Genomic DNA, 19,261 nt, shown 5'->3' with positions numbered 1-19,261 from the left:
CAGCAGAATCGTTCTGCATCGGCCTCAAATGACTGATCTCGAAATTTCCTCAAGAGTGGTCCTCGAAAAGAACGACTTTTCCCCTTCAGGGATTCCCATCTGAGGTCGCAAAGCATCTCCACAATACTTGCATGTTGTTCGAACCTACCAGTAACAAATCTGGTAGCCCGCCTCTGAACTGTTCAGATGTCTTCCTTTGATCCGACCTGGTTTGGATCCCAAACACTCGAACACTACTCAATAAAAGGTCGCACTACTGTTCTATATGCAGTCTCATTTACAGGTGGACCACACTTAACTAAAATTCTTCAAATAAACCAAAGTCGACCGACCATTCAGCTGCCCTACTACAGTCCTTTCGTGCTAATTCCATTTCATACTGTTTTGCAACGTTGCCCCTAGATATTTAATCGACGTAACTTTGTCAAGCAGGCGCAATACTAACGCTGTGCACGAACGTTACGGATTTGTTCTTCCTACTCATCAGGACTGACTTACACTTTGACGCATTTAGAGCTGCCATTCGCCACACCGACTAGAGATTTCATCTAAGTCATCTTGTATCCCCCTGCAGTCACTCAACTACGATACCTTCTCATGCACCACAACATGAACAAACTACTGCATACCCTGTCCCCCGGATCTTTTATGTATGTAGAAAATAACAGCGGTCCTATCACATTTCCTTGGGGCATTCCTGACGGTACCCTTGTCTCTGACGAACACTTGCTGCCGAAAATGACATACTGGATTCTGTTACTTAAGAAGTCTTCGAGCCAATCACATGTCTGTAAACCTAATTCGGATGATTGTACCTTCGTTAACAGTCGGCAGTGTGGCACCTTGTTAAATATTGTACAGAGATCTAGGAATATGGAATCCGTCTGTTGCCCACGATTCATAGTTCACAGGATATCATGTGAGAAAAGGACAAGCTCAGTTTCTCACGGGCAATGGTTTCTGGAACCGTGTTCATTTGTGGGCAGAACCTTTTCCCTGTCGAGGAAACTCTGTATATTCGAACTGAGATTTTGTTCAAAGATTCTTTAGCAAACCGATGTTAAGGATATTGGTGTGTAATTTTGCGGCTCCGTTCCTTTACCCTTCTTATATACAGGAGTCACCGTGTTTTTTCCAATCTCTTGGGGCTTTTCGTCTGGTGAGAAATCCCCGATAAATGCAAGTTATGTCAGAGGCCAGTGCCGCAGAGTACTCACTGTAAAACCGAATTCGGATTCCATCAGGACCTGGTGACTTATATGCCTCCAAATCATTCAGTTGTTTCTCTACACCAGTGATGCTTCTTACTATGTCCTCCATACAGGAATCTACACAATGGCCTTCAGCTTCGCTTTTACTGTCTTTTATTGCCACACCAGACTGGTCAGCGAGTGACTGTATAGAAGTCCGTGACGCACTTACTCATTTTACATAGGATCAGGATTTTCTCGGTTTCTCTGCAAGATCTTTTTCTAAGGTATGACGGTGGCACTGTAAGCTACACTCGACGATACAGAAGCACGAATTTCTATTAAATTTTTCCTGTCGTCATTTGTTCGTTCTCTTTTGAATCGAGAGTTTAAGAGCCGTTGCTTCTTCAGCATTTTTCGATATTCGTTGTTAAACAGTGGTGGATCTTCCCCGTCCTTAAATCAGTTACTCGGCAAATACTTCTCCAGAGTATGATTTACAGTCCGTTTAAACTTTTGTCCATAGTACCTCTACGTCCATCGTACTGGAACCAAATGGTGCCCGTTCATTGCCTATGTGGAACCCTAACAACTGTCTACCTGTTCTTTGTCGCAGAAATACTATTCTAGTTTTCTTGATTTATTTATTAACATTAATAACCAAAATCGCTATGATGACATCATGTTCACTAATCCCTGTCTCTATACTGACGCCGTCTATACGTTAAGAGGCCCGTGAATAATTTGAGCACAGCAAGCTTCCTGGAGGACAGTAATTCGGGAATTTTGTTACGAATACTCAGACAGTTTATTGATAAAATTTTAACAGTCGAAGTGTCTTTATACTGAATGCGGTCTGATTTCACTCTCTGCGAGTCGTCTGTCGTGTGTTCATCAGTGAACCTCAGCCTACCGTCTCGCCTATGAAAGCGCCATGTACACTCCACCTGTACTCTGCTAACCGCGTAGCTGTTTCCTTTGTATAGTACACCCCTGACCTATCAAGGGGAGTCCTACAGTTTCTCATACGGTAACGCAGGTACAGAAATCTGCAATCGACAGTGTCACAGAATCGACGAAGCCTTTTATTGAGACCATTCACTTGGCTCCAAACCAAAGGACCCCCATCGATTCTGGGAAGAATGCAGCAAATCGTGAGCTCTGCTTGCACACACACTCGAGGCCAGCAGCTTTCACTAGCTCCACAAGCCACCTGTTTGAACTGAGGATGCTCTCACAAGCCAATCAACAGGCATCTTTGGTGCCAGTGTGAGCCACAATTTGCGGACAACTGCACCCTGCACACTTTACGGTCACAGGCAAGGCCTCCTCCACATCTTGGATGAGGTCCCCACACGGACATACCCCACAGATATACCACGTACACATTGCCTTTCTTTTCAGTCCTGAACACTATCTGGCTAAGGAGCTCCATTATGCACTTAACTAATACACCCCTCACACTGTGTGCTTGCTGAAAGAGCACTGTCCACTCAGAACGTGAATGAGCAAGTCCAGATGGCCAGCTATCACATTGGCCTTCCGCCTCGAGCGATGCGAACACGTTACCACCCGCCACTCATCCTCTTGTGGGGCGAACTCATCATGTCAGGCACACTGGGAGGTGCCTCGGCGGCAGAGACTATGGGCGAAGCAAGCTAACCTGAGGTGTATCGTACAATGCTCTAGATTCTCCGCCACCGCAGCACACTGAGGCAGCAGGCTGAAGACTGCTGATCCTAGCGGAAACTCATTCAGCTGCTCACTAACTGCGGCTAGCTCCTCCTGTGTTCGTACACAGCATGCACACATCAACATCGTTGTATTTTAGACGAGTAGTGCAGCACGTCTTTGAGGCAGTTGGCATGGATGGTGTAGCGATCTTGGCGTATGATGTTTGTTCAGATAAATAAACGTTTCTGCGCCATTCTGTCCTACAGCATACAGACGTATGGTCTTACTGTCGTACCTTCTCCCAGTACAGTCAGTGTCTCCGTTGTGTCGTTCCACTTTGCATAAAAACATATAAGGCCATAAAGTAACGATACGTTAGCGATGGGAATATCTATGTATGCCTCTGTGCAAGTTGTGATTTCTTCTATCTTCTAGGTTCTTATGTGAGATATGAATCGATCTGATGCCTGACGCAGATATGTTCTGTAAATACGAAACATCACTTGGGATTCATGACTGAATTTAAGAATTCCTAACAAATACCATGTTGCCCTTCATAGTGAGGGAAACACATTCTGTTCGTTCATGACCATGGATGGTGTAACGTTTCGTCTACATCGATATCAAATTTCAATCACAGCAAGGCATTTCTACAGCGAAACTTACTGATAGTTAATGTGTAATATGGGGTATATATCCTATATCACTGCTAGTCACTCCCTCTCCTATTCCACTCACAAATGGAGTGTTGGGTGAAGGATTACATGGTTCCTTAAATTGCGTGTTTTATGTTGTGAGGAAATGGTTCGTATCCATAAAGTGCTTACTTGTTGGTCTCCAACAGATCTGTTGCAGCAGTATGTTCTGTAAACTTTAGCATTAATATTTCTCGATGGGAACGTTGGTACATGACACTGGGATGATGTGCCGCTTTCTGCTGCTGGGTTTCAGACTCGTGTGATTCATAGTTCCATTATGCTGAAGGCCTCATCTGTCATTACGCAGACGTTTGGCAGCTCTATTCGCCTACAGTCTCCAAACCAAGTCGACACGATGTGCTATGGTCTGGTGTCTGATACTGGTGGCAGTCTTTTCGTGTTGAAATGCTGTGGATAATAAGGGTGCAGGCCATTATTCTCCCAAAAAATATCGTACTTGCACGTCATACGTATTTGTCACATTTTTAATGATTAAGATTCGTCTTGTAAATAACTATAAGTGGGTTCAAATGGTTCAAATGGCTCTGAGCACTATGGGACTTAACTTCTGAGGTCATCAGTCCCCTATAACTTAGAACTACTTAAACCTAACTAAGCTAAGGACATCACACACATCCATGCCCGAGGCAGGATTCGAACCTGCGACCGTAGCGGTCTCGCGGTTCCAGACTATAGCACCTAGAACCGCTCGGCCACCCCGGCCGGCAACTATAAGTGGGTTTCATTCTAAAATTGCTGCATATAAGCATGAGTTCACTGCAGATCTGGGGCACTGCTATGAGCTGTGCATCTTACTGTTTGTTTTAATAGATGGTCATCCATCCGAAACAATAATTTTGTTGTTGTTGTAAATTTTGCAAGCGTAGTAGCTAAGTTTGTGTGAGACTTACTTTTCCAATTTACCTGCCACTTTAACTTAGGTCACCCATACACGAATTTTGAGTTTCTGTTATTTAGGTTACATTCCAAGTATGCATCCTGCATTTTTCATGTTTCACTTCATTCCAACTTAGCTCATGTGAGCTGTGTCTTTAGTGCTGTCAAATCAGTACACTAGCATTAGAATCGTAACTTCTGTATACCACTTGATGTTAGGCTATCGAATTGATAGTATGTGAGCAGTGGTCCTATGCATTTAGCTGTCATGGCCCAATGTTGACATGACTACAGGGAGAAGGCATGTGGTCATATCAGCAGCAGGTCTGTTTAGTCATAGCACAGTGAGTTTTGCTGTTTACTTGCAACCATGCATGACTTCATGATCAGTGTGGTGAAATCTGGGTGGGCAGTCTGCAGAGACCATGTAGGCTACTCCATCTATGTAATGTGAGAACTGTTCCATTGTATTTCCCTAGTGTAACAGGACGCACTCCTGTTCTAACAGTATACTATGTTTAAGTGGAAAATCGTGTGGTCTTAGAAACACATTAGAAAGGGTGTGGACTGTGGTGTGGTTCACAGCCTTAGAGGACAATAGGCACAGTGACAGCATAGTGTAGAAAGTAGCTGACTCACTTGGCCATGGCGTGCTGGTGGTGGGGTACTGTGTAGTTGGACCCAGATCATCCAAGCAACACATGAAACACTCAACACGGCGAGTTGAGGGACCATGCTCAGATGCGGTCTGGTCGAAGTGAAGTGGCTAAAGCTGCTAGTAGTCTTTTGAGAACTGTTATCACAGGGTGATGGGGCGATTGCCATGGTAGTCCAGGGGTGATGTGAGGTCAGACATCACTTTCCTCCCCCCCTACTGTTTCTTTAAATAAAGACACAGTTGTTACTGCCAATGGTATTGCCACAGTGGTTATACCGGTTCCTGTCAGATCACCGCTAGCACTTGGATGGGTGACCATCCAGCCTGCCGAGAGCTGTTGGTAAGCGGGGTGCACTTAGCCCTTCTGAGACAAACAAAGGAGCTGCTTGAGTGAGAAGTAGCGGTTCTGGTCTCCTAAACTGACATATGGCCGGGAGAGCAGTGTGCTGACCACATGCCACTCCATATCCGCATTCAGTAACGCCCGTGGTCTGAGGATGAGACAGCGGCCGGTCGGTACCGTTGGGCCTTCATAGCCTGTTCAGGAGGAGTTTAGTTTAGTTTTCACAATTATTAGTACTACACCGTTTGAACATTAACATACGATGCTGTGTGACGTATGTGTTGACCAAACTTAAATAATTATTTAAGTAGGGGCAACTTCTTAACTTAGGATTGAAATGCGCAGTGTTACACATTGCCCAACATGTGTAAGCAAGATTAAGGTGTCATAGACTGCCCTTGCGTTCCAGCTCTGCCACACTATTCATAAATTCTACACTATTATAAATAGCCTGACAGGTATGAGCTGGATTGTAGCGTCATTGTTACACTATCCTTGTTTTACAGCTCTGAGGCAATATACCATAATTCTCCGCTGATATAAAGAGCCCACCAGGCTTGACTGAATTCTCATGTCATAGTTAGGCTGGTGGTCAAATCACAAGTCCGGGTTAGTGTGCTCTGGTCGCCAAATTAATTGTGTACTTTGGACAATAACCCTAGACGTCATAAGAGTGAACAGTAGCGCAATTGGGCTACTTTTTTAAATTTTTAAGCAAATTTTAATTTACCACCAATTTTTGAGTTTTCCGCCATTTAATACATACGACAATTGGCGTTTGTCAGAGAGAGAAGGGTGCGAGGTGCGTAAATCCCATGACTCATGGATGATGTAATCATTGAAGTCAACAGTGACACTCTCTCCTTCCACACCTACTGACAGGTAATAAGTGTTTGGAACTCCTTTTAGGGAGCAGAATACTTCGAATTATCACAGATTTTTATCAGACATTTTTGAAAAGTCTTATTCGCAAAATGAGTTTAGTTTTGAGTAAGGATCAAGAAATGATTTGTGTTGTAGTGTCCTGGGCATTTGTTGTCTTAGATAGACCTATTAATGTGAATGGTAATATTTCATAAACGTCTTTTTTAATAAATTTGAGTATAGAAGCGTTAAGGAATGTCTCATCTGTTTATGCTAATAATAAATCTTTAAAGCAATCTGCATATACATCATACTCTACTTGCCACCTAATGGTGTGTGGCGGTGGGTACTTCGGGTACCGCTAACTGATCCTCCTGCCCTATTACATTCGCAAATGCTGGATTCAAGAATGATTGTTGTAAGCCTCTGTGTTGGCTCTAATTTCTCGAATTTTCTCTTAATAGTTATTACGCGGGATGGATGTTAGCGTAAGTAAGTAATAGTGACGGAAATGTTCAAGAATCGGTCGGACAAACGCATTATAAGCCACTTCCTTTGTGAATGAGTTACACTTCCTTACAATTCTCCCCATAAGTCTCACTCTCAGTTAATTTACATTCCGGATAATTTCGTTAGATATTATCGAGTTCTTTATTCCAAGAAATACACCACCACTATTGGCGACTATCCTATCCTTACGATAAATATTCCAATGTGAACTTAGGATTTTGTAGCTATTCACTTCTGGTTCCAACCAGCTTTCTGATTCTAATACTGTCTAGGCATTCTACCCTTCAATAAGTGATATTAATTTTGGGACCTTTCCTTGGATGCTCCTGCAGTTTACTAATATCACATTACCCTTTTATAAATCCAATCTGTAAGGAGGAGCATCCTCTGAGAATATTATGGCTGGTGTAACCTCAATTCTGGCAGGCAATTCGTCTCTGATTCGAAAGGGGACTTCTTTAACCTACAAAGCCCCATGTGCATGCCACACATACTCTGCCACACGTACTCTGCTTCTTCAGTGTAGTTCATGCCTGGCCTATTAAGGGGAACCCTACAATTTCGACCTGGGAGGATGGGGACGAGAAATTATGATCTGATACCGTCGCAGAGTAGTCTGAGCTTCTGGTTTAGAATTTCCCCTCAGCTTCAAACTAAAGGACCATGATCGACCCTAGCTACAGTGCTACAAATAGAGAACTTATCCTGCGCCCCGAGAAAAAAATCACAACACCGAAAAATGAATAATGTAGAGTAATGAAATTTCGGAAATACATTTTCCAAGGTAACATATTTAAATGATTAACATTGTAAGACCACACTGCAAATGTGAAACGCTGGTGCACTAATGACTCGTGTAGCCACCAGAATGTTGAATGCACAGATCTGGAGAAGGAGCCAGCCAAAGCGATATGTCGACACTCTGTAGAGCACGTCGGGTTACAAAAGCAGAACTGTGGTGGACTGTGCTGCTGACAGCCTTCCCCTGCCCATATCGGGCTGGGGAATGAAATGACAATAAAGAAAAAATCCAGCGCAGTGTGACAGTGGGTGTCTGTTCTAATGTTTTTATTACCCAACCTTATGTTCCTCCCAGCGGCAGCTATTCACTTGTATATCAGCAAGAGGCTACTCCCCTGTACTTCAGAGATAGCTTGCTGCCCTATCATTATTTCCCATGTAGGTCTACTCGCTACACAGGCTGGAGCAACTAAAATTTGTAAATGTGTGGTGAGATCTTATGGGACCTAACTGCTTAGGTCATCGGTCGCTAAGGTTACATACTACTTAATCTAACTTAAACTAACTTACACTATGGACAACGCACACACCCATGCCCGAGGGAGGTCTCGAACCTTCGACGGAGGGAGCCGCGCGGAACGTGACAAGACACCCGACTGTGCGGTTACCCTGCGCGGCCCTTGAACATCTCTGCAGTGCTAGACTAATAGCGAAAATATCCACTCTACATCCAGCAGCTATTGATGAAACTGGATGGCGCTACTGTCTTCTGATCGGTCAACTGCAAGTCAGATTGTTTAAATAAATAATATACCGGACTCTGTACAAAATGAAGACTTACGTCAGTCCCATACGGCAGCCCAGCACAGACTGACTGAAGTCCTTTTCCTGCTAATTTCCTAAGGGCGAAAGGAGGTGAGAGGGGGAATCCGAGTGGGAGTTAGAGTGTGGGTGGCAAACGGCGCCCTCTGGTTGTGGTGTTATGAACTAGGTCAGTTGGTCTCCACACTACAAGGGGAACACACAAAATTTTATATTCTCGGCAATAAATTTTGAATTTCTCGCCATTTCCTGGGATGGAAGGAGGACCCGGAGTTCCCTGAGGGTACTCAGGTGCTGGGTGGGGAAAACCCATGACGTCATCTGTTGGTAGATGTAATTAACTGATTAAATAATTAATCTGCATAATTAATTTGATATCAATTTGATATCAAAATTGCACCAGAATACGCTTTATCCCACTATGTATATGTGGATACTGCTTGTAAAATGTATTGCGAATAGAATTCATGCATGATGTGACAGATTCTCAAGCATCTCAGTATTTGATGTTATCTGCTGAACTACATACTGCACAGAGATGTATTTTTCTTCCATCGTTTTGTGGAGGCGTCAGAGAGAAGAAGTTCGATATAGTTTTGGAATTATATATACAGCTTGTTGCAAGTCTCTAACTTCTCTCATTCTCAAATAATGGATGACTGGAGCGGTGGTATTCTCCAATAACATGTCACTCATGTGACTCCCAATGTCAACAGAAAGCATTGGCTTGTTTCAAATTACTTACGAAATTAAGTTTAAATAGGAACTGATGTACCTATTCGAGAGTTACAGGCCCTCTATTGTTCCTGATCTATATTAACGACATAGAAGACAATCTGAGTAGCCGTCTTAGATTGTTTGCAGAGGATGCTGTCGTTTACCGTCTTGTAAAGTCATCAGATGATCAAAATGACTTGCAAAATGATTTAGATAACATATCTGTATGGTGCTAAAAGTGGCAATTGACCCCAAATAGAGAAAAGTGTGAAGTTATTCACATGAGTACTGAAAGAAATAAGCCAAATTTCTATTACGCAATAAGTCACACAAATCTGAGGGCTGTAAGTTCAACTAAATACTTAGGGATTACAATTACAAGTAACCTAAATTGGAACGATTACATAGATAATATTGTGAGTAGAGCAAACCAAAGACTGCGATTCATTGACAGAACACTTAGAAGGTGCAACAGGTCTACCAAAGAGACTGCATACATTACGCTCGTCCGCCCTGTTCTGGAGTATTGCTGTGCGGTGTGGGATCCGCATCAGGTGGGACTGACGGATGACATCGAAAAATTACAAAGAAGGGCAGCGCGTTTTGTATTATCGCGAAATAGGGGAGATTGTGTCACAGACATGATACGTGAATTGGAGTGGCAATCATTAAAACAAAGGCGTTCTTCGTTGCGACGGGATCTTCTCATGAAATTTCTATCACTAATTTTCTCCTCCGACTGCGAAAACATTCTGTTGGCACCCACCTACATAGAGAGAAATGATCATCACGATAAAATAAGAGAAATCAGGTCTCGCACAGAAAAATGTAAGTGCTGTTTTCTCCGCGTGCCGTTCGAGAGTTGAACGGTAGAGAGACAGCATGAAGGTCGTTCATTGAACCCTCTCCCAGGCACTTTATTGTGAATAGCAGAGTAATCACGTAGATGTAGATGCAGATGTAGATTCCAAATTAGTCTAGTCTAATATTCGTTTTATCGATATATTATTAACAGTGACAGTAAAATACGAAGAATAAGCAATAACCCGCAGTGACTTTGTAGCGCTGAATGCTTGGCAGTAGCAGTCAGCACAGGCCAGTGCAGTGCTGTCACTGCCCGAATACTGGTTATTCTTCGACTTTTACTCTCCCTGTTAATGTATATCAATATAACCAATATCGTACTAGACTCATCTGGGACCGCTGTATTGAATGCAGATATAAAATTCTACATTGAAAGTCATTTTGTTTGTTATAGAAAGAAACTGACACTTCCCGTTGACACTGGGAGTAGCATGAAAGACATGATGAGAACTATTTTCCCGGGCTGACTTCAGCTTCACAATGCAATATCGAAACTGCAAATATCTGCTGAAACTATAGACAAAATGTACCAAGCAACACTTAGCAGAGACTCTTGGAACAATTTGGAACGACGCATAGTTTCGTCGAAAAGTACTGATGACAGATGAATCCACGGTCACTAGCGAAGATCGTGTGAATATGCACAATTTACACACCAGGGGCCCTGTTCTGTATCTTTCAGTCCCTCTGCCGATAGGTTCGGAAGACGAGCGCACCGAGCATCCTGGTTGTCGAAGGAGAGGCCTAACGTTATTCTGTAAGCACTGCAAAAGCAATGCTGCACAGTTCAAGCCAAGCGAGGCGCAGTTGTCGGTTCTCCTCGCGCCAGCCAAATCAAAAGCAAGTAGCCACAGATCCACGCACACACACTGTGGAGTGAATCGCGGCACGAACCCGAATCGGTTCCAGCTGACACAGGAGTGCTATTCTTCACGGTATCGAAAAGTGTGTTCAGAGTAGATAGTAGTTGTCGGGCATTTCAAAGGGGCTTGCCTCGTCCTGCAGTTTATGTTGCCATATCGCATGGCACGGCATTCCCTCGAGCTGATGTGCCCACCTTCGTCGCTCTTGTCCCCTTCTTAACTGTAACAGCCCTGTCCACTTCCATGATTCTCAGCTGAAATGCATAGACATGTTTACAATTTCCCTGACCACGTGTTCCCAAAAAAATGGTTCAAATGGCTTCAAGCACTATGGGACTTAACATCTGAGGTCATCAGTGCCCTAGATTTAGAACTACTTAAACCTAACTAACCTAAGGACATCACATACATCCATGCCCGAGGCAGGATTCTAACCTGCGACCGTAGCAGCAGCGCGGTTCCGGACTGAAGCGCCTAGAACCACTCGGCCACATCGGCCGGCCACGTGTTCCCATGCATGCATTATAACGTTAGTGAATATAACTGTGTTCTGGAAATTGTCATAAATGCTGTATCACATCACTTTATTCTCATTCACATTGACATCTTGTTTTTGGATTTTACTTTTCGAAAAATGAGTTAGGATTGGCGTGTAGTGCCACAGTGTACAAATATATCTATAAAAAAACCTAAAAAATTGTTTCAGAGACTGACAAAGAACAATAAGAATGAGATTTTCACTCTGCAGGGGAGTGTGCGCTGATATGAAACTCCCTGGCAGAATCAAAACTATGTGTCGGACCGGGACTCGAACTCGGGACCTTTGCCTTTCACGGGCAAGTGCTCTGTCGAGCAAGCGATAAATAAATTTTTTTCGTATAAGGTGGTATAGTCTAAAAACATTATGGCAGGGATCTTTCATCTCTGTCTACTGTTATAAGGATTCGATCGCAGATAAACCCTTGTGACAAGCAAGAGTATAGGTGATTGCTGCTGGTTTCATTGGGAGTAATTTAAGTTGCGCTGTTATATTCCTGTTTAGCCATACACTCGAAAATCGCTGCGTATTCGGAAAAAAGATGGTGAATTATTTGTGACAAAAAAGAATATAAATATCACTGTCTGTTGCTTCACACACAGCAGTTTCATCTGTAGGAATTTCATCTTTCGTTTTTTAAACATACAGAAGTCACGAAATCGAAGATACTCTTTACTGAGATAGAGCGCTATAACATGTAAATAACAACGAATATAGAAGAAAAGTGAGTAACTTTCACGAATAACAACCAATTGGTTATGACACCTTATACACACCATGTGTTCTATTTCTGCTGAGTTTCAAGGACAGGGACGCAGGCTGACTTTATTGCAGAACGATGCGGGCATAAGTCGTAAATGCATGAAATTTTGGAAGGTTTACATTGTCAGGCTTCACAAATTTCCTTTCCATTGTTACTTAAAAGTTGTAAACACGTTGCGATAGTTAATAATTAACCCATTTGCAGGAAAAAGCACTCACAGTCACTAGTAATTTCAGGCAACATTCATGTCATATACGTAAGCAGAGCTGGCGTCTTGTATTTTAATGATTTTTAAACTCTTAATTACTCATAAATTACAGGTATTTTGTGAGAATATTGACCGAATTTTTTTTTATGTTATAATTATTCACAGTAACAACAATACAAACCATATTTCTAACAAAGGAAAACAGTGTACTACGAATTAACTTTCCACTCCGATGCATCTTAGTGATTCTTCAGTAAAACAATCACTAGATTCAAAACTCGAACCACTCAGTGTTTCTGAAATAACAAATTCTAGCTGTAAGCAAATCACTCCGAACCGAACAGGTGGCCATATCGAAACCTAACCACCTCTCGATACAGCTGTCTAAAAATCGGTAGGCGGGCCATTCGCTAACGGGCTTCAGAAGCTTACAAAAAAATGGTTCAAATGGCTCTGAGCACTATGGGACTCAACTGCTGAGGTCATTAGTCCCCTAGAACTTAGAACTAGTTAAACCTAACTAACCTAAGGACATCACAAACATCCATGCCCGAGGCAGGATTCGAACCTGCGACCGTAGCGGTCTTGCGGTTCCCGACTGCAGCGCCTTTAACCGCACGGCCACTTCGGCCGGCTCAGAAGCTTACAGAATAGCAACTAAATTACGTCTACCGACGCTAACGTACCACACCGATCAGTATCAACAATACAGAGTAGGGCTCCTGGGCAGATGGAAACCCCCAAATGATACGACGGAGCCGATCTGACGACAGATTTGTTCTGGCCGTGTGAGCTGAGATAGTTGGAGATACATTAAAGCTGCCTGCAAGGCTGACAAGTACTCGTTATGTTCCCCTGTTGTAGTCTTCATTGCCAGGGCATCTGGATGACATTCCATTTCAAGAAGGTGTGGATATGTAGTTTATGAACAATGGGGCGCCTCCTAATGCCAGTACAATGGTTCGTCGGTATTTAGATTACCGGTTTTCAGACAGATGCTTCGTCGGGGGCAGCCATACGAGGTGTGGCTAGAAAAAAACCGGACTAGTACTGGTGAAACAATAAAACGAATGCAATAAGGCTGAAAGTCGCGTGGCCTGTCACGTGACTCTCGCTCCGCCTACTGCTCGAGTTTCATCTGCCTCCTGCACTCAGTCTGCCCGTGGCGTCTGTTTTAAGTAGTTGACGTTTTGTCTGTGCGTCGGAAAACGTTGAGTGTACAGAAAGAACAGCGTATTAACATCAAATTTTGTTTCAAACTAGGAAAATCTGCAAGTGAAACGTTTGTAATGTTACAACAAGTGTACGGCGATGATTGTTTATCGCGAACACAAGTGTTTGAGTGGTTTAAACGATTTAAAGATGGCCACGAAGACACCAGTGATGACACTCGCACTGGCAGACCATTGTCAGCAAAAACTGATGCAAACATTGAAAAAATCGGTAAACTTGTTCGACAAGATCGCCGTTTAACAATCAGAGCAGTGTCTGAGTTAACAGGAGTTGACAAGGAAAGTGTTAGGCAGATTCTTCATGAAAGTTTCAACATGAACAAAGTGTGTTCAAAAATGGTTCCAAAGTGTCTCACAATTGAACAGAAGGAACGCCGAAGAATGATTTGTTCTGACATCCTGGAAAACATTGAAAGTGATCCCACCTTCTTACAAAATGTTATTACTTGCGATGAATCGTGGTTTTTTACTTACGATCCCGAAACTAAACGCCAATCGATGCATTGGAAAACTCCTGGTTCTCCACGACAAAAAAAAGCACGAATGTCAAAATCGAAATTCAAGGCTATGATGATTGTTTTTTTTTGACATCAAAGGGATTGTGCACATTGATTGGGTACCAGAGGGACAAACAGTGAATCAGCATTACTACATTAGCGTCCTGGCTACCCTACGTGAGCGAGTACGGAGAAAACGGAACGATTTGTGGAAAAAAAAGTCATGGATCCTTCACCAAGACAATGCCCCAGCTCACAGTGCGTTGTCAGTGAAGACGTTTTTGGCAAAACACAACATTCCCATCTTAGATCATCCACCCTACTCACCTGATTTGGCCCCCTGTGACTTTTTTCTTTTCCCTAAAGTCAAGTCAGCTTTGAAAGGAACTAGATATGAGACTGTTGAAGCAGTAAAAGAAAAAGCGACGGAAGTAATGTATGGACTTACCGAAAATGATCTGCAGCATTTCTATGAACAGTGGAAAATTCGTATGGAGCGGTGTAGAGACCGAGGAGGAGAGTACATTGAAGGAGATAACATGAAATTGTAAATAATTGTAAATAAATGTTTCTTCCAGCATCAGTCCGGTTTTTTTCTAGCCGCACCTCGTATGTGTTGGCCGCCCAGATTCCCCAATGTAAGTCTACTGCATTTTTACTTCTGGGGAAACGTCAAGGAGTTCGTCTACAGAGACGTCATTGTCGATGAAGTGACTGTAAGAAGACGAATCCAAGAAGCTGCCGGAGTGTGGAGACAGGTCAGAGCATCGTGGTATCATTTCTTACAAACTTACCATGCAGCTGGCAGAGGCCATTTCAAACACTTGTTTTGAAGGACATGACAGAAATCAAGCTTGTTGTTGTTTTATGGACGCTCAAAAGAGACTTAATTTCGTGCGTCCTGATTATCTTAAGAGTCACGGAATGGGGAATACTCTTTTGTTTTTGATCGTAAATAAAGTTATGCGTTATATACTATTTCATGCTATTTTCCGTTTGTTTTGTTGTTTTGCATAGCGCATCATTGTTATGCTCATTAAGAGAAGTTCTGCAAGAAAAAAAATTATCAATGCCAGGATGAGCTTTAAATCCTCAATTGAACGTTTTTACACCTCCGTACTCAGTTCTGACCTTCTGGTAATGGACGCAGTAGAAAATACAAATATTGATTGACACATGATTGTCAATTCTCAATAAGCATGTGTGTACGACAAATAAAGGTTTCAGGGGTACGCACGAAACCTTACCGATTTCTCCATTTATTGTTAGTTGCCAGAGAGTGACCTCGACATTGGTTATCGCAAGGTGTGCCGCACCGTTTTATCCCTCTCAATAGCCCCTCCCCAGATCTCGTGGCTTACTGATGACACACATTCGTACCCAACGTACATACGCAATCTAAAAACGTACAACTTGTAATAGCTACAATTATTTGTCTGGAAATGACGTAAATAGCGATATAATGTTGTCCAGTACAACATCAAATGGTTCAATGGCTCTGAGTACTATGGGCTTAACATCTGACGTCATCAGTCCCCTAGAACATAGGACTACTTAAACCTAACTAACCTAAGGACATCACACACATCCGTGCCCGAGGCAGGATTCGAACCTGCGACCGTAGCGGTCGCGCGGTTCCAGACTGAAGCGCCTAGAACCGCTCGGCCACTCGGCCAAACCGGCCGGCTAGTACACCATCCTCATTCACTAATAGAAACATCTGCACTTATACATCAAGCGCATTTTCTCTGGTGTTTCGGCAGAAATTTCGCTTTTGCAATGTGTAGTTGGAGTAATCTCAAACAAATACTGATTATGACGCGTAGTGTCGACGGAAAGCGTCAGTTGTTACCTGTCACAAACAGAATTATTTTTAAGATGTAATTTTACGTGCACATTCGATAGATTGGTCGCAAACTGGTCTAGTGCGATATCGTTTTATCGATATGTGTTATGAAAGTGTATAAAAGTTGAAAAATATTCAGTACAACAGCAGAGACTGAGCAGCGCTGCTACATGGCAGCAATAGTCACTGTGGGCCGGGAAGGTGCTTTTACTGCTGGTGTATTGATTATTCTTCACCTTTACTGTCCCTGTCAGTACATATCGACGAATCCAATCTCGCAATAGAATAATTTGGGACGGACATATCGAATGGGCGAGGAAAATACGGCTTTAAAAATAATTTTCTTTGCTGTGGGTAACAAACCAATGCTTTCCGTCGGCAGTGGCGTGGCACGAAAGACGTGATGAGCAATATTTGTTTGGGCTGTCTCCACCTACACAGTACAAAAATGAAATTCCAAATCAAGAAAACAAAAAATCTTATTTGACAAGTTTTCATTTAAATGGACAGTGGTGGAAGCTTGTGAGTCTAGTCTCAGAGTGTACGAAGATGGTGAGATCGGAGATGACGTCATTGGAGCCTCTCGCGAGTTTAAATCTCATTTCTGAACATGTATTACAGATGTCTATGCAGTGTAAGAGTGCACTAGTGAAGCAAGTTTTCGGTAGTTTTCAGTGTGGTGAAAGAACGCATAGAGATAAGCGCAACATGAAGAAACCGACTGAAATCCAAAAGGTACGTTGAGGCAACGCGCAGATTAGACTTCCGTCGCCATTTGCATAGCCGAGACGCGCGGCTGGTCCCAGGCCTCTGTCGTCACAAACTGCTAACGGGGGAGGTCGGACAGCGTGTCTAAACTCGCACACATATTCATGCAGCCGGGGCTGGGGCGGCACCCAAATTGAGTGCAACGCCGACCCCTAATCGACAATTTGCCACAGCTTGTTTAACCGAGCGTCGCCCTTAGAGGGTAGGGACTGTCAGCAGACGCCTATATTTCTCCCGTATTGTTTGCTCTCTGTAATAACGGAGATGGCGCAACTTAAAGGAGAAGGTCCTTGTTACAGAATCTGAACGAATGAAACAAATTATTCGACGATATTGTCTGCATAAACATCAAAATTCGTACTCCGCAAGCCATTGTACAGCACACGGTGCTCGGTGCTTTGCTTTCTGTGCTATTCCATTAGCACATTGAGTAAAAATGTCTGTCTGTGCTCCTCTGTAAGTACTCTAATCTCTCTTATCTGATTCTTGCGAGCACTAAACGAGATGGTTAGGGGTTTGGGTGGATAAGAAAAATACTATTCGCACTGCACCCGCAAGTCATGTTTCTGCATCCGAAAGACTTTTATCCTCATCTGCATCTACATCTGTGAATATTAAAATATTGTCAACCACTTCATCATCTTTGTTCCACCGGATGCCGCCCATCCCGAATTTTCGTCTGTGGGAGTCGGTCATTATAACTCACATTACATAGACTGAGAGTGTAGGCGCCGATTGTGACCACATTTTAATATGGCTTAGTGTGTCATGTTCATCATTCATTGTTTCAGTTACGACTTTCTGTCGTTATTGAAATGGCTTATGTGAATTTTTCTGCATAATATTCCTTCAACACTAAGTAGTCAAATGAAGACGTTTTATAATTTGTCAGTGCCTCTTGAAAACTCTTCGGTATTAACCAATTCCTTCGTTCATGAAATGTGCGCGAATGTGAAAGTGCTACGTTTCGTAACGGAATGAGCATTGCATTTGTGTACTTGTGGGTATTTTTAACATAAACGTTGATAACATCACTGATTTTATACTGAATATTATTTATGTAAAACGTGATACACGAAAAGGGAGCAGATCGTCAAGCAAAGATTGTAACGGATGGAGTGTCCTGCAACAAGCATCACATCACTTTCTGGCAGCTTTGGTAATCACATAAGTGACGTATGTTTCTCTAGAAACGTAAACGACAAATGAAGGACTCTCTCCCTCTCTCTGTCTCTTTCTCTTTCTCTCTCTCTCTCTCTCTCTCTCTCTCTCTCTCTCTCTCTCTGACACACACACACACACACACACACACACACACACACAGATAAACAGGGAGAGAGAGAGAGAGGGGGGGGGGGTAGGATAGGGGTGATACGGAGGAGAGGGAGAGAGATAGCCGGAGAGAGACAGAGTAATCACAGTTCCAATAAAGCGCTAATATGAGCATAAAAACAGTTTAACGTCGACAGGAACCATACATACAACAGGAAGACAAACATTTTGTTTTATGTAATTCAAAGTTTTAACTTATTAAAAAGACGCACAGTGCTTGTACGTGAATTCCTTCGACATAAGAGCATACAGTTGAGGACTGGTGACACAAAACTAGCTGTAAGTTATCGCAAAATGTACACTCCTGGAAATTGATATAAGAACACCGTGAATTCATTCTCCCAGGAAGAAGAAACTTTATTGACACATTCCTGGGGTCAGATACATCACATGATCACACTGACAGAACCACAGGCACATAGACACAGGCAACAGAGCATGCACAATGTCGGCACTAGTACAGTGTATATCCACCTTTCGCAGCGATGCAGGCTGCTATTCCCCCATGGAGACGATCGTAGAGATGCTGGATGTAGTCCTGTGGAACAGCTTGCCATGCCATTTCCACCTGGCGCCTCAGTTGGACCAGCGTTCGTGCTGGACGTGCAGACTGCGTGAGACGACGCTTCATCCAGTCCCAAACATGCTCAATGGGGGACAGATCCGGAGATCTTGCTGGCCAGGGTAGTTGACTTACACCTTCTAGAGCACGTTGGGTGGCACGGGATACATGCGGACGTGCATTGTCCTGTTGGAACAGCAAGTTCCCTTGCCGGTCTAGGAATGGTAGAACGATGGGTTCGATGACGGTTTGGATGCACCGTGCACTATTCAGTGTCCCCTCGACGATCACCAGTGGTGTACGGCCAGTGTAGGAGATCGCTCCCCACACCATGATGCCGGGTGTTGGCCCTGTGTGCCTCGGTCGTATGCAGTCCTGATTGTGGCGCTCACCTGCACGGCGCCAAACACGCATACGACCATCATTGGCACCAAGGCAGAAGCGACTCTCATCGCTGAAGACGACACGTCTCCATTCGTCCCTCCATTCACGCCTGTCGCGACACCACTGGAGGCGGGCTGCACGATGTTGGGGCGTGAGCGGAAGACGGCCTAACGGTGTGCGGGACCGTAGCCCAGCTTCATGGAGACGATTGCGAATGGTCCTCGCCGATACCCCAGGAGCAACAGTGTCCCTAATTTGCTGGGAAGTGGCGGTGCGGTCCCCTACGGCAC

This window comes from Schistocerca nitens, chromosome 3 (assembly GCF_023898315.1).
Source record: "Schistocerca nitens isolate TAMUIC-IGC-003100 chromosome 3, iqSchNite1.1, whole genome shotgun sequence".
NCBI lineage: Eukaryota > Metazoa > Arthropoda > Insecta > Orthoptera > Acrididae > Schistocerca > Schistocerca nitens.
This window is presented reverse-complemented; position numbering follows the sequence as displayed.